This window comes from Fundulus heteroclitus, chromosome 16 (assembly GCF_011125445.2).
Source record: "Fundulus heteroclitus isolate FHET01 chromosome 16, MU-UCD_Fhet_4.1, whole genome shotgun sequence".
Classification (NCBI taxonomy): Eukaryota; Metazoa; Chordata; class Actinopteri; order Cyprinodontiformes; family Fundulidae; genus Fundulus; species Fundulus heteroclitus.
This window is the reverse complement of record NC_046376.1, coordinates 30,993,328-31,014,453: the sequence shown is the minus strand read 5'-3', so window position 1 is coordinate 31,014,453 and position 21,126 is coordinate 30,993,328.

Here is a 21,126-nt window from a genome sequence, read left to right as displayed (position 1 = left end):
TTAGCTGTGGAACAATAAACAGGCCAATGTGGGACTAATGCTAGATTACGACTGAAGATCCAGTTGTGTGCGCTAAAGTATCAGGACATAGAAATCTTATATACAACGTGGAAGGAACCTCCCTTTCTACCATGCTGGGTCATCATGATGTGGCTCTTAGTGATATGTCACCTTTTTGAAAAACCATTTATCCTTTTCCTGCTGGAAACGTGACAAATGCGGTGGTTTTTGTTAACTTATCACATAAAATCTCAATAAAATACACAGAGGTTTGTGTGATTTGAAAGGGGACAAAGGGGGTGGGAGCGCTTTTTCAAAGCACTGTAAGGACAGGCAGATGAATATCTGGCAAGTCACGCATGAAACAGATCTTATGATCAATAGCAGCTATTCAGCTGTGAGGTGTTAATGCCATTTAGCATCTTCAATACCCGCCTATCTATCCTCCACTCCACCCCCGCATTCCTACTGGAGTAAGAGAATTACAGCATCAGGATCCCTACCGCACACATCCAACCTGCCAGCCTCAACTTCTGTGGATATACTCATCCTCTCACCTGGATCCTCCACATCTCCGTCGACTAGTAAGTCACCGTCTGAACACAGAAACTCACCACCTCATATTATGCATTTTGTGCAACTAATCCCTTACGTCTCCTCACCCAGTGCCATCCAGGAACCAGCCCTGAGCCTGGGAGAAGCACCCATACATCTTGTAACCTCGATACATCCTTTAAACCGACATCTGTTGGTCATAGATGGTGCCTGCACCAGGGTCCCATTAGCAAATGCCACTTGTGTCTGTGGTTTTCTTGTAATTCATCTTTACATAAAACCTTTATCAATTTGATCTCTTCTACCTAGTTTATGTTGAATGTTGATGACAGCACGGTGGAGCAGTTGGTTCAAATCCTGGGCCTGGGGTGTTTTTGCACGGAGTTTGTGTGCGTGGGCTTCTTTCATAGTCTAAAAACATGACTGCTAGGTTAATTGGTACGAGTGTGTGGATGAATGGTCTGTACTGCCTCTCTATGTTGCCCAGTGATGGACTGCTGACCTGTCCAGGGTGTGTCCTGCCTCTAGCCCGGAAGGAGATGATACGTATTTTACTGTTTATTAGTCCTTCAGCGGTTTCCTTCCTTATTTATAGGAATCCAAAAGAGGCGCCAGCACTGATCTGGTCAGTATTAAGGTCTTGATAAGATCCAGGACAACAACGGGACGGATAACTATTGACTCTCTAGTGCTCACATTAAGTAGCTCCTCCGTAGTTGCTACCAAATCTCTTGACATTCAGAGTATCTTGTTAAAGGTGATCTAAATGCAGCAGAAGGCACTGAAACAAAACGAACAAGTAATTGCTTATATGGCCAGCGGTGAAGTCATTAGTGAGCAGCAGAAGCCATAAATCTTTAATAAGCAGCACGAATCACTTTTAGCAACATCTCCTGACATGTTGCAGGAACAGGAAATGGATGTTAAAAAGACGTGCTATTTCAGAGTTGCCAAAAACATATACACATCCTCCAAATATACTCTGACGTTTGCACGCAGCGTCACTTCTAATAAAGCAGTTATTTTTACTCTTTTCCACCTTCGCCGTCCAGCTCCAAGTCCCATTTAAAGCACTCAGGCTCTCCTACTGCAGCGCTGAACGCCTCCATTACAGAGCCGTTAGCTTACATAAGTTGTTATTCCCAGCAACCCTCACAATCCCGCCTCTGTTTGGCCCCTGAGAGGAGACGCCGCGTGTCAAGCAAGCCTGCAGGTCAAAAAAAACAGCACAGGCAGAAAACATCGACTCCCAGCCAAGCGCTCAATTATAAAGCACTTCGATATGTCAATGGAGAAAAACAAAGGATGTTTAATTTTTTCTCAGCGTTTTAGGTAAGCTCGCCCTCATAACTTGTGCCAACGTCGCCCGGTTTCCCCCACTGGCGATGACAATTAAACATCCTTCTGCTTAAAAGGAAGCTCTGATTGTCTCCTCCCTTCCTAAATGCAGGTTACTGGGGTTACTGGGAGTGTGTCAAAAAAAAAAAAATACAATGATTTACTAAAGTGGCCTTATTTCTGACCAATCCCTGGAGGCTGAAGCGAGAGGCCGTGCGGGAAGTAGGGGAGTTGAGAACCCCTGAGAGCATGACTCACCGCTCCCGCTCGCTAAACACACAAACATTTGGAAGGTCGAATAACTTGTTAATAAAGTTAGATCAAACAGCTTTCAGTCAGACAGACGTGAGGTCAACACTCTGAAAAAGCCCTCATGAAGGACTGTTAAAAAAGAAAGAGGATAATGAAAAATATTTTATTGCAAAATTTTGGCGCTGGCAGAAAAAAACCCGTTTTATTCCTCTGCGATGACTAAACATTTGGGCACGGCTCATGACGTCTTGCACCGAGGCTTGTAATGGTCACACCGGCCAAAGGGTGAAGAATGCGCGGCTTGATGAGTTGTTGTTATGAAATCTCAGTTTGATTACACTATCTGTGTGATGCGGACTCCGTTTGTTTTATATGTATTTAACGGCGTTCGTGCTTTGTTTGAAGAAGCACAGCGTTGTGCCAGCATCCAGGCGAACGCCGATGATATGCAACACCTCAGAGTTTATAAAACGGAGAATAAGGTGCCAATAAACCACATGTGTTCACTGTGGGGGTTTTTGTTCCGCCAATTGCCTACAGATGACAGATAAAATAAAAAATCCAGATCCATTAAGGTATGGCTCTTGAAAAACAAAAAAATGCACTAAACTCCTCTTCAGTTATTCTCTCTTTCAAATGAATACGGGCAAAAGCTTCTCGTCTGACTGCAGCTCCAAACGTTGAACTGTTTGACTGAGATTGCATACGACAGACTAAAGCGAAACAATACATGATGAGAATTGGAGACACACATTTATGAATAAATGTACCAAAATGATAAAAACAGTCAGTTTTATTCAACCCCCTTCACTCTGATACCCGTAATTACTTTCCAGTGAGACCAACTCCGTTCAGAAGTCACAGTTAGTTTGCAGACCTCACCCGTGTGTAAAGTGTAGCCCTCCGACGATTACCAATAGAAATATGAATGACGTAACATGGTGGTGGCATCATGGAGTGGAGATGTCTTTCTTCAGCAGGGTCAGAAAAGCTAATAAAAGTAAAGGTAAAGATGTAAAGCTTTACAACCCTGGAAGAAAACCTGTTAGAAGCTCCAAAGGATGTGAGACGGGTCAAACGTTCACCTTCCAGCAGGACAGCCACCCTAAACATGCAGCCAGAGTTCTGAAGGAATATTTTAAATAAAAGAAAAATCACATTTTAGAATGGCCCAGTCAAAGTTCGAGGATCTGTGACAAGACATGAGGACTAAGGGTCACAGCGGCTCTCCATCCACTCTGACGGAGCTTTGAGCTATTTTGCAAAGAAGGACGGGGAAACATTTCAGTCACTATTTGTAAAGCTGGTAAAGTCACAGCTCAAAAGACTCGCACCTGCAGTCACAGCGCAAGGCGGTGATATAAAAAAAGACATGCATGTCACACTTTTCAGATTGCATCTGTAAAAAAAATCTGAAAACAACGAGCCATTTTCATTCCGCTTCACAATAACGAGACGGTTCACGTTGCTCTCCCTCATGCAGTCCCCCCCAAAATACATTCAAGCTCATGGATGTGCCGCAGTAAAACGTGAGGAAATTGTGGGATCAGGACTGCTTCTGCAAGGTGCTGTGGTACAGTTACATAAGAGAAACTGGGGGTATCTGCTCTCGTGTCTGCCAAAACAGATCGCCCTATGTAAACAAAAATAAATATGTTTAACGAGTTGACAAAGGAGCACGACTGCAGAGGAAAAATGATAAAAAATCCCATAAAGTACTGCAATCAGAGCTTCAAATAAACCTGGCTGGTGGCTCTATGAACTGACCAAAACAGGGTTCCCTTGAGCTGGAGTAACATAAACAGGAAAGCACACACATATCAACGCAAATAATCAAAGTGAGCAGCTGCGAAACATTCCCAGACACTGGAGCCAGTGGACGAAATGCCGTTTCAAACAGAGTTAGTCAAATGCTGCATACACACAGATTACCAGCCTTAATGCATTTTTGCCAACATGCAGTTTATGATAAGAACTGTTGAAGATGGTTATCTAAACGACAACTTTGGACGAAAACGACGGCTATTTGCAGCAGATATAGATCAGACGTTTTATTAAAAGGAGGCAAAGTTTACCAGCGGCTCCACGCACCGGTTGAGAGCTGTGGAAAAGGGCAAATGGTGCCGCATGAGAAGCAAGATTAATTCAATGAATTTACTCTCAAATTGCTGAGCAGCTGAAATACCTGATGTCTGGGATTGTTCTTTACTTTTACAAATAGTCTCCAAATACATTCAGAGTAATGTTAAATGAAGAACAAACGAACCACGATTTGGCATCATCGTTTTACAAATCCCAGACAGCCCAACATTCAACGAAGATTGTTGTTTTTTTTTCCAAAAGCAGCAACATTTTTTTAAATCCAGATTCCACATCCATAAGCTGATAGGCTGCAAATATGTAGACACATTTTATTTTTCACAGCCGTCACATCCTGGTATCACGTAGTGTTGAAACACTAATTCTAGGGTAATCTTACATAGTGGAATTTTTTTATCTTTATAGTTATATTTACCAGCATGTTTGGTTTTGATGGAGGAGGTTTTGGGGAAATTCCCATGAAATAACGGCCAACTCTGTATATTATAACGGCCCACTATTTTGGGGTTGAATTAAAGATTTGCACTGTTTTTCATAAGGTAAGATTTTATTAATCTCACAATGGAGAAGGACAAAGTGGGCGAGAACACCATTTGCCTCAGTTTATATATTTGCATGTAACATTGTTGTTTGCTGGATTTAGCCATATCTTATTTATTCTGTAGTCTGGAAACGTATACTATCCCGGGTTTGTTTACCTTTTGCATTTCTACAGATTATTTACTATAACATCTTGGTTTAAATCAATTCACTGTTCCTGTTTGTATTTGTTTGATCATTTAACTTGTGCATTTTATTCTGGTGAACCTACCTTATGTACCTGTTTCAGGAGGAAGCGTTACCTCACTTCCTGTAATTATAGCTTCCTGTTAGAGCTGATGTCACAGGAAGGGGCCAGGTGAAGAGGGTGAAAAACTATTTAAATTTGATTTAGTCAAATTTAGGCAATGTGCAAAATCATTCTGTGTGGATTAAATTTTACATTGTTATAGCCATACTTAAATTTAGTTATGATCTGTTGAGCTATGTTAATCTCTGAGTTATGCTTTTGGATTTTTGTAAATATTACTCCACTATTTTTGTTGTAAATAAACCACCTGCTAAACTGGGCATCATCTGCCCATATATATATATATATATATATATATATATATATATATATATATATATATATATATATATATATATATCACACATGGGCCAAACATAGAGGTCATTAAAGATATGTCAAATAGAAAGTGCCGCAGCATCTTCCTGGTCGGCCGCCCTGGGAGTCTGTCGTTGGCAGGAGAGACCAAGTTCTGCTGTGCTGCACGTCGGCAGTTTTTGCCATCTTTGCGAGGACCCACCCTGGTAATATGTGCCTTCATGCTCCCCTCCCCCCTCACTTTAAACCTCGACCATGCTGCTTTCACGCTTCCCGTAATGTGTGGATACGCAAGCCCTACATCAAGACTGTATTTTTATTTTATTATCGTTTGCTCGGAAAAAAATGTGATAAACGAACAAGAAGTTGTTTCATGTGTCTTTAAACTTAGTTCAAAATGAATTGACTTATTTCAACCGTGTTGAACTGAGTGAGATTTTTTTTTTACAAATGTCAGAAATGCATTACTGAGCGAGCCTGGTTTGAACAGAGGTCAGCTAGACTCCCTCGTCTGAAATGCTCTGTTTGCATGCATGGGGTTAGAGGCGCTCCTTCAGTTTCCACACCTCGACTGCCTACGTTTTCAGCAGGCGACAAGGTTTCCTGACACACTAATCGGTGTTTTCTGCAAGGATCTGAAGAAATGTAGTTCCCCTCTTTCAGTCGACTGACTGGCAGTGAGCAGCAATAGAACTGTAAGGGGCAGCACTGTGAGCCTCGACGCTCTGGCCGCTTTGGGACTTTTGCCACCTGCCACCTGCCTAAAAAGACTCTAAACCCTGGGAACAGTATGACACAAAACATTTGCAGCTTTTGAACACATGAATATTCATTCACATGGTTCCATTTCAAAAGGAAATCACATTATTGTTTCAAAACATTTATTCGGTATACATTTTTCAGCATATGCTATCATTGCTTCAGTTATTGGAAACCTATCCAAATGCAGACTGCTTCGGGTTCAGGTTTTGCTTTTAATGTTGATTAAAGTAATTTCCAACAAGGTCGGAAACTTCCATAGAAGTAAAATATCTTCCGTCCTAAAAACTCTGACCAATAACTCGTTAGCAAAACAGAGATTGCAATCTTAACTTGAATTTCATCCTCTACGCAATTGGTACATGTTGACAGTGGTGAAGTCTCTGCTAAAAGTAAAGAGATCTCCGGCGGAAGAGAAAGAGAACAAAGGTTCACAAAAGTCTGAAGAAATCCATTAATAGGATCATTCCGACAAAGATGGTTGTTTTTCGTTATTTGGCGTCATCTCTTTTATTATTCTGTTCACCAGAAATGAAAGGCTCATCCTCGCCGGGCTCTGCTGAGGTTATCAGCAGGGCCGGCTGTGGGAGCACTCATCGTCTTTAATGCTTCCCCAGACTTCAGAGTGCATCCAAACAGATCGATACTGGCTGGCAGGGCTGAAACCATGTTGTTCCGGATCGGGCAGGTAAATAACGCTGAAAAAGGCCTCCGGCCCAATGAGGTTTTATAAAGCTTTTGAGCCGAGTGTTTTCCAGAGAAACTGAAGCGAAGCCTTTTCTTCAGTAACTGAAAACATCGATGGTTTCTCATCAACCTTTTTCACCGTCACCGAGCATCCGTTTATTCTCATCGTCTTTTTAATGTGCGATTTTAAATATTTCCAGACCGCTATGAGGTAGCCAGAGACCTAATGTTTCCCAACAGAATGAAGCCGTCAGCAGCATGAAAATGAGGTGTAGATTGATGTCACCAGATGACAAACTCCTTCTAATTTCCTAAAAGCTCCCTCTGACAAAGAATTACGAGAAGGTCGTGCTAGCCCTGGGTTCTCTCTGTGGAAAAAGTGCCATTTGAAGCCATTAAAGAGCGTTAATGGCACGCCAAAGTGTCTTCTCGTAACCCTGCTTTCAGAATATCTAAATGACTTTAGATGTTTGGGAATCCATCAGCATTCACCTCTCGAGGCGGTGGATATTACCTCAGAGAGCTGACGCAGGGCGCTCGGGGTGCTTAACTTGATGACGTCAGAATATGTGAGGATAGCATCTCATATATGTGATGTTTAATTTCCATCTTTTTATACCTACCACATGGCATCGCATATGGAAATGTGCTGTATTAAGTTTTTGTTTTAAATGTTTTCCGGATATTTATCATCGTTCTCCTGAAATAAAGTGGAGACTTTGATATTCTGATTTACGATAACCTGTAGGTTAATCTAAATCTGGAGGAACCATGATACGATCCCCTTGAATCCTGCGTGATAACATACGATCAGTTAGATTTGTAGTTTAAGGATTCAGGATATCTGTATGGCAAAAATTGGCATGGCGATTCATAACCCTATGAACTTTTTTACACCCAGTGACAAAAGGTTTTGTAAAATCTTCTTTCCAAATAGCTGGAAAGTGTCTTCTCAAAGAGTCTGTCAGATTTTGATTTTGACTGGGCTGCTTTTTTACATTTAGATGCTTTGATCTGAACCATTATCCTATTGCAGCTCTGGTTGTTTCAGGTGTGTTCACACTGAAAACAATTAAAATGTGTGGCGTGAGTAAATTTACATGTAATAAGAACAATAATAATTGAACTTTATTGATCTCACAATGGAGAAATTCACTTCTGCATCTTTACCCATCCCCTTGGGGAGCAGTGGGCTGCCACTGTGCGGCGCCTGGGGAGCAATTGGGGGATAAGAGTCTTGCTCAGGGACCCAGAGTGGCAGTTGCGGAAGTTGAACTCAGAACTTCTGGAACCCAAACTCAATGCTCTAACCGCCAGGCCACCACTCCCCTAAGTAAAGATGCTTTTAGGAGTGGATTAATGGTCAGTTGTGTAGAAGACGCCTTTTGAGTGATGTGAATGCCCCAAAATGGTTTCACAGAACGAAGCAAAATTGTAAATAGAGCAAAGTGTTAAAAGATCTAAACTTCTCTGTCAGTTTGTGTTGCATTGCTGGTCCTCTTCGTCCATTTATTTAAACACAAAAATTTGTTGATGTGCTACATATTTAAACAGTACAGTTGGACTGTATTTCTATTGAGGAATGTTGGATTTACTGACCAAAGACACTTGTAGTCCCAGAATGAGCCGTCCCCCAATGCGGGACAGCAGCTCCTCATAAAGAAAGATGAAAAGCTGAAAGATGGAAGTACAGCTGGAAGCAACCGTCATCCAGATGCAGCCCCAGGTGGTGGTACTCGCTGAACCAGGTGTGTCTCTGGAGGGTCTTGTGAACCCAGGAGCGTCGTCTCCATTATTTCCACATTACATGCAGCACCCTGATTAGCTCTGTGAAGTCTGTCTCCGCCATGGTGAGTTGAATAGAGAACAGGGACACTGGCAAGTGGATAGATGCTCCTCCACGTTGTCAACAGGTTGACAGCACACTGTCAGCACAGCTTGTTTGCGAGAGAGAGAGGCGATATATATACATATATATACATAGGAGGAGATGCGAAGTGCTGTGAAATGATGAGAGGGGATCTGGGATCTGACGATCTGGCAGTGAGTGGGTCAGTGAGGCAGGTATATGAAGGCAGGTGGACCGGAGTGGGAACTAACTATTGACAACCGGTGGAAATGGTCTGGGCTGACTGGAGAGTGGACAGGGAGGTGACAGGGGCTGTTTGCTGAGGAGAGTGGAAACTAATTAGTCCAGAACAAAGCAAACAAAAACCTAGATCATGACATATATTTTTTAAACCTCTCATGACTTCTTTTTGTGGGTTGCATGACCAAAAGATACTCCTACCTGAGCGATGGATGTCTGCAGTTCCTCAAAAGCTCACGTGGGCCTTCTGGCTGCTTTTCTGATTAGTGCACTCCTTGCCCTGGCTGTCAGTTTAAGTGGACATCCTACTAACAAGTAGTTGTGTCATACTGTGTTTGTTTGTGGATCAAGGCTCGAACAAAACTCTCTGAGATGAGTGTGATATATTGCTTTGTCCTCACAAAAACAGCTTTATACTCTTCTCCTTGACTTGTCTGCTACATTTCTTTGTCATTGTGATTCCGCCTGTTCCCTAACAAACCTCCAAGGCCTTCACAGTACAGCTGGATTTATGCCGAGAATAACTTACCTGTACTTGACTTACTAATCCGTTGACTTCTGAGGACAAGTGGTTGCACTGGATTCATTTAGGGGTATTAGAATAACAGGGGCTGTGGGAGGCATAAACGTCACTTAGCACCAGGTCTGACTTTGTTCAGATTGACCCCAAACGTGGCCATTTATAATAACTGTCAACAGAGTAGGTTAGTATTTTGTGTACTATACTCTGTTTCAAAGTCTCTGTGCTGCCACAAACGTCCTCTGTGGCAGCATTGAACCTGATGTAATTTTACAGATGATAAATAAAAAATGTTTGGCATGGTGTGTGAGAATGCGGGGGCCATTCATGGGAAAGAAACTTGGCAGGTAATTATTCGAATAGTCAAAGCAGAGCATAGAAGTAGCACTGGAAGGCCTGTACTGTGGGAACCGACTCGAGAACGTTTTAATAAATGATTTAAAGCTGCTGTAGATTCAATATTTGTTGAATCTGTCACTATGTCCTGACAGTAAGATATGAGACAGATATCTGTCTGTCTCTTCTGTTATTAGCAGAAATACACCTCTCCTGGTCAGAAACAACCAATCAGAGCCAGCAGGAGCGTCCGGCTCTGATTGGTTGTTAGCAGTGTCAGTCACTCTTGTGTACGCGCTGCACCCACCCCCTCCTCCGCACAAACTCAAGATTGCTGGTGGGCTGCAACTGCAACCTGCTTTATAAGAAAACTGCCAGTTTCTGGAGTGGCACCTGCTCAGAAAACAAAGACAGGTGAACACTGAGAGGGGTGAGTACACAGAGGAGGTTGAGCAACTGGTGAGCTGGTGCAGAGACAACAGCCTGATCCTGAACGTGGAGAAGATGAAGGAGACCATCGTCGACTTCAGGAAGAACCGGCCGCACCACGCTCCACTGCTCATCAGCAGCTCAGTTGTGGAGGTGGTCAGCAGCACCAAGTTCCTGGGGGTGCACATCACGGACAACCTCACCTGGTCTGTGAACACCACCTCACTAGTGAAGAGGGCACAGAAACGACTGTACTTCCTGCAGAGGATGAGGAGAGCCCACCTGCCCCTGCCCATCCTCACGACCTTCTACAGAAGCACCATAGAGAGCATTCTGACCAGCTGTCTCTCTGTGTGGTGTGGTGGCTGCAGTGCCTTCGACTGGAAGAACGTGAGGAGAGTGGTGAGGAGAGCAGCAGGGATCATCGGGGCTCCTCTTCCCTCCATTAAGGACCTTTCATCACAGCGATGTGTGTCCCGAGCCCGTAACATCATCAGGGACCCCTCACACCCCCACCATGGACTGTTCTCCCTACTGCCTTCTGGGAAGAGGTTCCACAGCATCCGCTGCAGGTCCTCCAGGTTCTGCAAAAGCTTTTTCCCTGCTGCCATCAGACTGTTGAACTGCTGAAGCCACAAAATGGACTCTGTATCACATTCGTATATCTGCACATTTGCACATATGCCATCAGACTGTTGAACTGATGAAGCCATTCGTATATTTAATAAATACTCACATGTACACTGTGAATCGCACACTATTTCCCCCTGCATTGTTTACATATCAATTTTTTACATAAATGACTGCTGCACCTTATCCTGAAATTTATTGCAATTTACTGTGATTTTTCAAGCTGTATGCAAACAAAATTTCGTTCTGTACGCACTCTGTGCATACAAAATGACAAATAAAGTTGTCTAAGTCTCACTGGAGCAGCACGGCAGGCTCCGCTGTGGGGGAGGAACTGTGGAGGGAGGGCTGTAGCAAAAAGGTATTTATCCTGTAACAGATTTAATTTCTAGTTTCAAATCATTAACTATGAATAACAAAGCTATCCAAACAAACTTAGTTCTGTGTAAAAATATAAGTCCTCTTCACATTTTACATTTATCTGGGTCATCTTTGACGGATTTAGAAACTTGTTTGATCATCAGAAATATTTGAGTGTGTTAAAAAAAATGATGATTATAATACAAAGTGAAACCCAAAGGAAATCTATAAAAGGGCAAATGCTGTTTCACAGCACAGAACAATTTAAACAGATTGCCACACAATTCTAGTACTGATGACACAAGGTCCAAAACTTCAGTTCAGGTTCAGTTTAGGGTTTCTCCTGAAGTGAAAAGAAAACGTGGTGAAACTGCCTTGCTTACTTTTTCCTGTACATTTTTGTAATAAGCTTCAAACCATCATAAATCTTCAGGAATGTTCCAATGAATGTTTTCAAAAGTTAAATAAACTTCAGAAATTTTTTTACTTGTTTTTTTTTTTTTACTTTTTATTGATAATGAATGGTCAGATATTAGCATTGATTTGAACAATTAACCTCTGTCTAATTTGTATTTTAGCTTCCATAACTGCTTTATTTTTTTCTGTTCCTTCGTTTATTACTCTGATGATGCCTCATGTTCATGCCGCCAGCTTGAGCGGGACCTCTGGGCTGGCGTATCTCAATGCAACCTCTCCGGCTGAACAGCGCCGTTGTTATTTTCATGATCGATGTGGCCACATGCGAAGATTGGAAAATTGATGAAGCAGAAAATTGAGAGCTTTGCCTTTCAGAGCAGCTCGTTCTTCAACACGACAGACCACAGCGTTGCAGCAGGCGAAGCCTTCATCCACCCATCCATCTCTAACCATCCTACATCACACGAGAAACATGAACCTAAGATGCCTGAACTCCTGCAATGGAGGCGAGGACTGACCCTCAACCTTCTGTTTCAGAAGCCTAGCCTCAGACGTCTGTAGGAAGGGATGCAGAGGTAGCTGAGAATGCAATCCCTGGTCACTTTATCAGGTCCACCTTGCTAGTACCAGGCTAGAACCCCACTTACCTTCAGAAATGCCTTAATTATTTGCAGCATATGTGAAAAAGATGTTAGAACCATACCTGAGAGATTTTTTTAGACATGATAGCATCACACAGTTGATGTGGATTTGTCAGCTCAACATGCATGAAGAGATTCTCCTGTCCCACCAGATCCCAACGCTGCTTCATCGGATGGAGATGTGGTTACCATGGAGGCTGTGGGAGTGGCGAATTCATTGCCATGTTCATGAAATCAGTTTGAGACGATTTCAGCTTCATGACATTCCGCATTATCCTGTTTGAGGCGGCCATTGGTGGATATGGTCAGTACTCAGGCAGGCTGTGACGTTTAAAAAAAAAAATCTCTCTGGATTCAAAGTGCGCCCAAGGAATAATCCCTCACACCCATGACGCTACCTCCACCAGCCTGGACTCTGAACGGATCTATGGTCTGATGTTATTTGCACCATATTCTGACCCGACTGTCAGAATGTTGCAGCTGAAATCAAGTTTTATCAGAGAGAACGAGAATAGAATGAGCTACTGAGACTTCTCCATCATCTCAAAGCACTCTGTCCATTCTCCTGATATCTGACTTCAGCATGGGACTTTCCTCCAAACAACTGCTGCTCACTGGACATTTTCTCTTTTTCACACACCTGTACACCTGAGAGATGGTTGTGCAGATCAGCAGCTGCTGAAATACTCAGAGCAGTCCACCTGGCACCAGTGACAATCAAATCACCTTTCTTCCCCATACTGTGTCATGATTTAGGTTTTCGTTTGTTCATTTTGGACTTTTCTGGACTTGAATCAGCCTTCACCTCTAAACCACTATCCAATCACCTCGGCCTGATCAGTCACCAGTCAATTGGCCCACATCAGCTCCACCTGCTGCCAGTAATTAGTCAACTCAGCTCACCTGTGCACCTATCTACATATACCTGCTTCAGCCATCTCATCCCTGCCACAATGTCTCTTCTCTTCTCATCCAGTGTGATGTGCTTAGACTCTACCAGTTCCTGTGTGCTCAGCCAGCTGGACTCTTCTGATAAAAGTTCCCTGTGTCTGCATGCTGCAGTTCTGACTGTTTCCCCGTGAGTTCCAGCTGCGTGCTCTGCCTGTTCTGGTGGTTCCCCGATCCACATCGTCTGTTCTAGTCTGTCACTACCTGCATCTTCTGGCCTTTTGCTCTTCCCTGCCTGCCTGCACCTTTAGCCATTAATCATCTGTCAAGTCTTAGGCTGTGTCTCATTCCGCCTACTTCCGTCAGTGCACTGCTGATGTGCACTGACCACTTACTGCCGTAGTGCCCACTTTCGACCGTTAGTATTGTTCCAAAAGGAACACTTATGTTAAAACACTTACCGGAAATGACGGGATGACGTCACGAACGCAACACACGTGACCGCAAATTTTTCAGACCGCCAAAAAAATATATGCCGGCGTTTTTTTTTTAAATAAAAACAACAATCGTTTACATTCACAGCATGTTGAAATTACATCGCCTCCGACGTCAACGCAGGATCCTCCAAATATTGGCTGAACATGAGGTATGTTTGTGTATTTTACAAACACCTATCGAGTACAATGCCTCCTATTACCACCATTACTTACATTTATATGATTGTGGTGTCGCAGCTCCGGCAGTCTCGGCTGAGTTGTCCGCCATTATTTTCAAAATGGGAACATCTTCCCGACGTCCTTAGCCCCTCCCTTTCCGCTTTGTAGTCAAGATGGCGTCCGTTTAGTGCGAGTACGGTCCATCGTTACACACTGCATTTTGTGCCCGTTTTTAGGGGGTCATCCGGGTACTTTCAGTGCACTGACTTTTTGTGTTATCTACACTATATACTTAAAACTAAGTGTTCGAAGTGTAGAAGTAGGCAGAATGAGACACAGCCTTACTCTGCTTGCCTGCCTCACCTGCCATCACTCATCTCCTTCCATAAATGTTTTAAATCCTAACTCTGTTTGGCTGAATATCGGGTTCATTATTATTATCCATTACATTGTGATTCTGACTGGTCATCCTCTCCAACTCCCGAGGCCTAAGTGGGAAGCTGCCACGTGATTGGCCCATTTGCTGTTCGTATTAACAAGCAAATGAAAAGGTGTAGTTTATGACGGTAATGGTATCAATGAGGTGTTTTAACACGGAGACCTCAGTAATGGAGCCCGGTCTTACTTTCTGGCTTGTCCAAATTAGGTCACACCAAAAACAAGCAGAGCAACTTTATCAGCAGCAGTGACTTCTGTAAAAAAAAAAAAAAAAAAAAAAAAAAAATGTTTTAAAGCATTTTCAGATTGCACGCAGAGATGTTGATTTATGACTCCTTATTAGAGTCATGAAGGCCATTTCTTTTCAGCTGAATGTTTATAGTCATTCGACCCTTGGAAAAGAAAAACACTGAAGGTTTACACTGGAAGTCTGTGGGAGATTATCAAATGCAGTTCAGGAAGATCCAAAGAAGGCAATGTCGGAAGCGTCTCTTCTAGGAGCCAGACACAGTATGATGGGCCACCTGAAGCCCCTCTGACCGATGATTTATCTGCATCATGCTCGGATAACACGGGAGTGCTAGAAAACTGTTAGAACTGAGAGAGTTCAGTATCTGGGCCTGTTCCTTGGTCCAGTGTGTTCAGGACTCAACCACCTTTACTTTAAACATGTCTCCATCTAACTGATGGAAAACCTACATTTTTTTTCAGTCTCTCTTTTCAGCATTCAACACTGATCCAAACACAGGCCGCCGAGTGTGATGTTCAACCCTAGATAAGAAAACCAGAAGAGGCTTGTGTCGTGCGTGCTTCCTTTATCCTCTAAACAAGGAAGTGGTGATCCTAATTGGAGTGTGAATTTAAGGGCAGAGAAAGCCAATGTTTCCCCTCAGGGAGCTATGAGTCTGCAGCCGCCGGGGCCGCACAGATAGCTGCGGCTTCCTTGTTGACGTCCGCTCATCAGCCCACTCAAATATCCCCCGGTGATGAATTATATCCAGGAGACGTCACGGGGGAACATCTTTGCCAGAATGTGTCTGGCCGTTCCAGCTCCGTGTCTCTCCACATGAGACTGGGAAATTTAAAGCTGTCAAGATGAGAAATAAAGGCCAGGAATAGCTGCTCTTCTTCATTCCAAAGAAACCTTTTGTCTCCATCAGACCTGAGTCACTGTGAGACAAAGCTGCTGGAGACGCCTTGATATAAATTCATCTCTTTTTGGAGCTTGTTGATATATATGGATTTTTTTAATGTGTTTAAACACACTTGTGGCTGACGTGTAGCTGTGTAATGCAAAGTTGTCGTGGATCGTTCCGTCTGCAGAGCTTCTGTGATCAGGTGCTGCACCCGTTCCTCCTCAAGCTGAAGCGAGGAGCGGCCTGGACGTTCATGCTTCACTAGGTTGTTGTAGCCGTCATGGTCAACGCTGGCTTTAACCTATGCCCTGCTTAGTGAGAATCCTTTCACTCTGTCAATTCAAGATACAACCTGAACACTCCCTAACACACAACACACTAGCTTTCCTGAGGTATGATTATTTCTTTCTGGTTGTACTAAATCATTTTTTAAAGCATCTGTCTACTGCAGGTTAGATACTAACTACTGTAAACTACTTTGCAGAACCCCACTTAAAAAACTCCACTTGTCCCTTAAGGTGGTTTTTGTAATTGGTATTATGTGGCAGTGCTTTTAATAATCCCTGGTAAATTCCTATCAGTTGCTAAATAATGGCAGGAACGGCAACCAAAAGGTTGCCTGATGGTGGGGTGCTTGGGCAATGGGAACGTCATTCAGTTGTGCTTGTTGCTGCATAAACCTGGACCCAACATGGACCCCTAAAGATGTGTTGATTTCCTTATGCATTTGATCACAAACATTCACCTAAACCTAGATTTATCCCACTTTCAGGGTTTTAGAAGCCAAATGGTAATATGGCAAAATTATTCACACCCCCAAAACTCATCCACATTTTGTAATGTAAGAAAAACAGACTTAAGTGTTTCTTCTTAAGACTTCTTGTGACAAACAAACATCAAGTGGTGTGTAATAGTTTTATGGATCAGCCAGCTGCCAATCAGTGTCCTGCTCCTTGTACAATAATCAACCCCAATTAAATATCCCTGTGTTTACTCAGCTCTTTGACAGATCCACATGTTTTCCAGTCCTCAGAGTTCCCTGAACCATTTCTGGCACCACTGGAGTTGTTTCTTGTATGTTTGCTAGCTCTTTTCCACTCAAAGCTCCATTTATTCTGCCTACCTCCTCTTTTCCCCAGGATGGAAAGTTTGATTTCATGATGAAAAGTATGGGCCTAAAAGCATAACATGATTGAAACATCATTAGTCCAACTTTGTAGTCCAACTGTTATTAATATTTGCTTTTAGTTTCTAGTTTTCCATGTTTTTTTTTTGTTTCTACATTTTATTCCAACTTGCTTTTATTCTGTTTTATTTTCCTATGTTTTAATCGTGTAAAGCACTTTGCATTGTCTTTCTACTGAAATGTGCAAATAAGTTTGCCTTGCCTTGTTTGGGTCCGTTGCTGCCACAATACAACAAACCAGGAAGGAATTCAAATCCATCCCATACATTTAAGATTTTTCCCTTTTGAAAACACATAACCTTTTCCTTCCACTTCATAATTATGAGCTACTTTGTTTTTTTTCCTCTGTAACATACCTTTTGGTTGTAATGTGGACAAATTTGTAAAAGCACAATTTGTATGAATACCCTCTCCAAAACCTAGATTTCTTTGTGTTTATTCTTCTCATAGCTGCAGAAATCTTTCCTTGTTGGAGCCTGCATCCATATTTGGAATTAGGTCTTGTAAATCTAATCAATGGATTGGTGAGCAGACAAATCCGCAAAAACCCCCATTACACGGCCAGACAAGACTTCAAGCGTACAGTAAATGGAGCAATCTGACCTGTCAAATCACAAAGCGGGTTCTAACAGGCCCAACCTCAGAGGAGGCCCAGAGGGAACTGAGAGGCATGTCTGCCATTAATTTCATCTGTGGACACGTTACGCTCCTGTACATATCTAAGCGTAGATTATTCTGTTTCCCTGCAAGAGCGCTCAGTAAATTCCTTTTCTCTGTTGTGCCTGGGATGCTGTCCTTCTTATTGTTTTAATTTTACCAGCAAGTTTACATCTACAGTTTCCCTTTAGACATTTTAAAAAAAACCTGGTGCTTCCTTGATTCTTTTTTCTTGGTACATATTTGTACTACATTGTTTAGTTTGAATGTAACTGCAGGCTAAGAATAGCTCCAGTTTGGACATTCACGTGGATGTGGCACCATGGGGTCAAACAATTTGAATCTCTTCAAAGAGATAGAGATGTTTCCTGTGTTTTTCATTCCTAGCTAGGCTCTCTGAAGATAACATTAAGGAGGAAATGCATAGGCATCATGATGCAGACATCCAAAAAGATACAGAAACAGTTCAAAATGTTAGGTAATCCTCAATTCATGTCCCTTAAGGTAGAATTTATTTTAACACGGTGTACTTGAAAGACCACAAACTCATTTCTGAGAAATACATTTTATCCTCCTTTCTCACAGTTTGTCAGCCTATTTGACTTTGATGTCCTTTTTCTCCAGTTCGATATCCGAACAATGTATTTAAAACTTAAAGACTGTCGATCGAATTTAAAAAAAGGTGATTTCCAAGCATAAATATTTTATCGTGTCCTGAAAACAAACTGGACATTTCTGCTGTTGTCTCATTTGTAGAGGCGGATCATTGGGGATGCACTTATGGTTTTTCATGGAGGGAATTTCTTCTGTCCTGTAGCGATGATGACTTTGAAGATTATCATCGTCAGGCACTTCACTAACATTTCAGTGCTCCCACAGCAGCGGATCAGCTGTGTCAATGCTTACACTGAAAAAAATGTTGTGTGAGAATGTTCAGTCGTGTTTTAGAATGAATCATTGCATAAAAACAGTCTGGTGAAAGGTCCTAATCATGTTATCATAGGCTCAGATAGTGGATTTTAATTACTGCAGTCAGACATGCTATCATTCTAAAGAAGCTTGATGTAGGGAGAAAGCAAAGAACATTATACTGATTTAACTCACTGATTATTAAATAGCATTTATTAAATAATTTCAGTTTGGGGATGCACCATAAACCAGTGTTAGTCATGGAGTTCCACAGGGTTCAGTGCTTGGATAAATATACCTTTTACTTTAAATATGTTCCCACTAGTAAAAAGCAGCAGACATAATGAGACGATTTTCTTTCAATATGCTGATGATACTCTGCAATATCTCTTCATCAAGCCCAACAGTATAACCAGTTGATCAGACTTCAAACAAATCTTAGAGCCATAAAAGCTTGAATGGCCTTTGAAATTACACAAAACAGAGGTTGCCATATTTTGACCTAGACACGTGTCTTCAGTCACATACTCTAGATGGCATAAATTTGTCGTATGGAAATACAGATTGTTGACAGATTTTTAAATGTCATGTACAGTGTTCTGCATCATCAGGTTCACGTGAACACATTCATGAGTGCAGTTCACATTTTTGAGAACTTTAAACTGAATTTACAGTTTTTCAAGGGAAGAACGAAAAAGTATCGCAGCCCATTTTGACATCATTTAATGGGGCTCTAGTGTTATGCGAGGGGAAAATGCACGCTGTGTTGGTTAGGGGCATACTTTGGACATTTTATAAAGGAAGAACAACAGTTTTTCCTCTCAAAGCGTGCACTCAGTGAGTGTGTGCACACATGGACAGACACAGAGACACGGTTTAGCTTTGTGAGAACCTGTGCTGGCAATTTAGGCCTGTGTGTCTGGCTCTTGCTTTAAACTTAGCTGTGCCACGTTTGGCTTTGTCTAATATGTACCGATATTGACTGACGGCTCAAACACTGACCCCTAAAACTATCAAGTTAAATTTAAGGGGTTTATGTAGCTGGGTTTACGCTTTAATTTTTTCTATGGATGGGAGATGGAGCAAAGATGAGCTGTGAAGCTACAACTTTGAACTCTTCTCTCCGACCATGCTGCAGGTAACTGAAAGAACAACAGAGGTGTGTTTTATTTATGTGATGGAAATCTTTGTTAGCTAATGTGATTTAGCAGAATCTGGATTAAAGAGGAACATCAAGGTGGATTGACTCCCTTGGGACCAAAATTAGATCAAGAAGACCTGAATTAAGTTTTGTTTTGTTGTTGTAGAGTTATCACAAAATGTGAAAACAACTGCCTTTGTCCCAGACATCTTTAACTCTCAGTATTTGGCAGTTTTATGTTGGTTTTTCACTGTGTCATAATAGCTTAACAAGCAACGAAAGGCTAGCGGAAATCCTGTCTGCCCTGACTTGATGGTTATAAGGTTAAAAGTGATTGTAGTAACAAACGTAGTCTAAGTGGAGCATTTTCCTCTTCATTTGTTTTGTCTTTACTGTCAATAAAAGCATTAAAAATGTGTGTAAGACCCTTTTTTTCTGGAAATTTAGTCACTCATAAAGTACAGTTTATGTGAACAAACACAATAGTGAAGAATGAACTGGATGCCTGGCCATGGCATAATCCAAATACTAAATTGTAAAGGATGTCATCACCTACATATTCATATTTAAAACCTCCATTCAGATAAAATATCTTCATATTGGAGCTGTGAATTCAGATCAAAGTGTTTAGGTGGTCAGCTATGAACATGAATCTAGTCGTTTTAACCTGACTGAACTGACTTTAGAACAAGTTCTTTTTAAAGATGAGCTGGCACAACACTACCTTTGTAAAACATGTTTCCAAAACCTTTTTCTCCCTATCAGGAATCATGACTAAAATTAGGGGTTTGTGTAGCAGTGATGGAGAACAACTATTGCAGTTGATTCTAATCTGGATTCTCCAATATTTGCTTCTATTCACTGCCGTCCTAATAAATTACTAAGATCCATTAATTTGTAGTAAAACTCTGTTTCTCTTATTTCCTGTCTGCACTTTACATTCTGAACTTGATTCTGCTCCGACAGTCTTCATGTTATAAGGAAGTAGTTCCTCTGTACTGTCCCACGGTGTTATTTCAAGAATTACAGAAATTGACACATCAGTTTAATCAGAGTTTAAGGCCAACTGCTGGTAGGAAACTTTGTTTTTTTAATTGGCATTTTGCAGTCTAATCTATCTGAGTGTATTGTACTATAATTAGATTTTAAAGGGAGTCATAACTGCAATTATGAATTTAACTTGACTGAATAGAACGTTCTTCATCCCCTTGAGTCATTTCAAGTGTTTAGAGGTGACTTTTGTATTGAACTGGAGCTAAATAAAGAAGCTGAATTATAGTTTATTCTGGTAAAGGTCTGTAGTGTCTTTATCTGAAGATAACCTCTTTTACCATTAGTTTGACTTTGGGGACTTTCTCATAGTCTCTGGGAGAATTTAGTGAACACACAGTACATGTGTATATTCAGCGCAGTTCTTTTCAGGAAGAGGCAGAACAAACAGGAGCTACAACTCTCAAGGGTCTCTCTTCCTTTTTTTTTTAGCTCTTTACTACTTTCAGGACTAGTTAGTCTTCTGTGAATACAAAGCAGACAGATCTTTGTCTGCTGTGCGGTTGATAAGAGATGCAAGATATAACTTATTAAGTCACACTTTGAACATCAAAGCTGGAACTCATCTTCTGATCCACTTCTGTAGAACATTTCTCGATAAAACTTCAAGAATATCTTTGGCTTTCATCTGCAATCGGATCCCAAATATTGTTTTTTTTTTCCCTAAGCTTTTTACTAAATGTAAAGCCCGGCTGTGAAATGTTGACCCTGCTGAATCAAGGCTGCAAGGGTTGGGCTCCAGGAAGGAAAAGCTGTGCTCCTTAGGGACTGCTGATCCTGGTGCCATTTCTGTGTGTTTGCAACT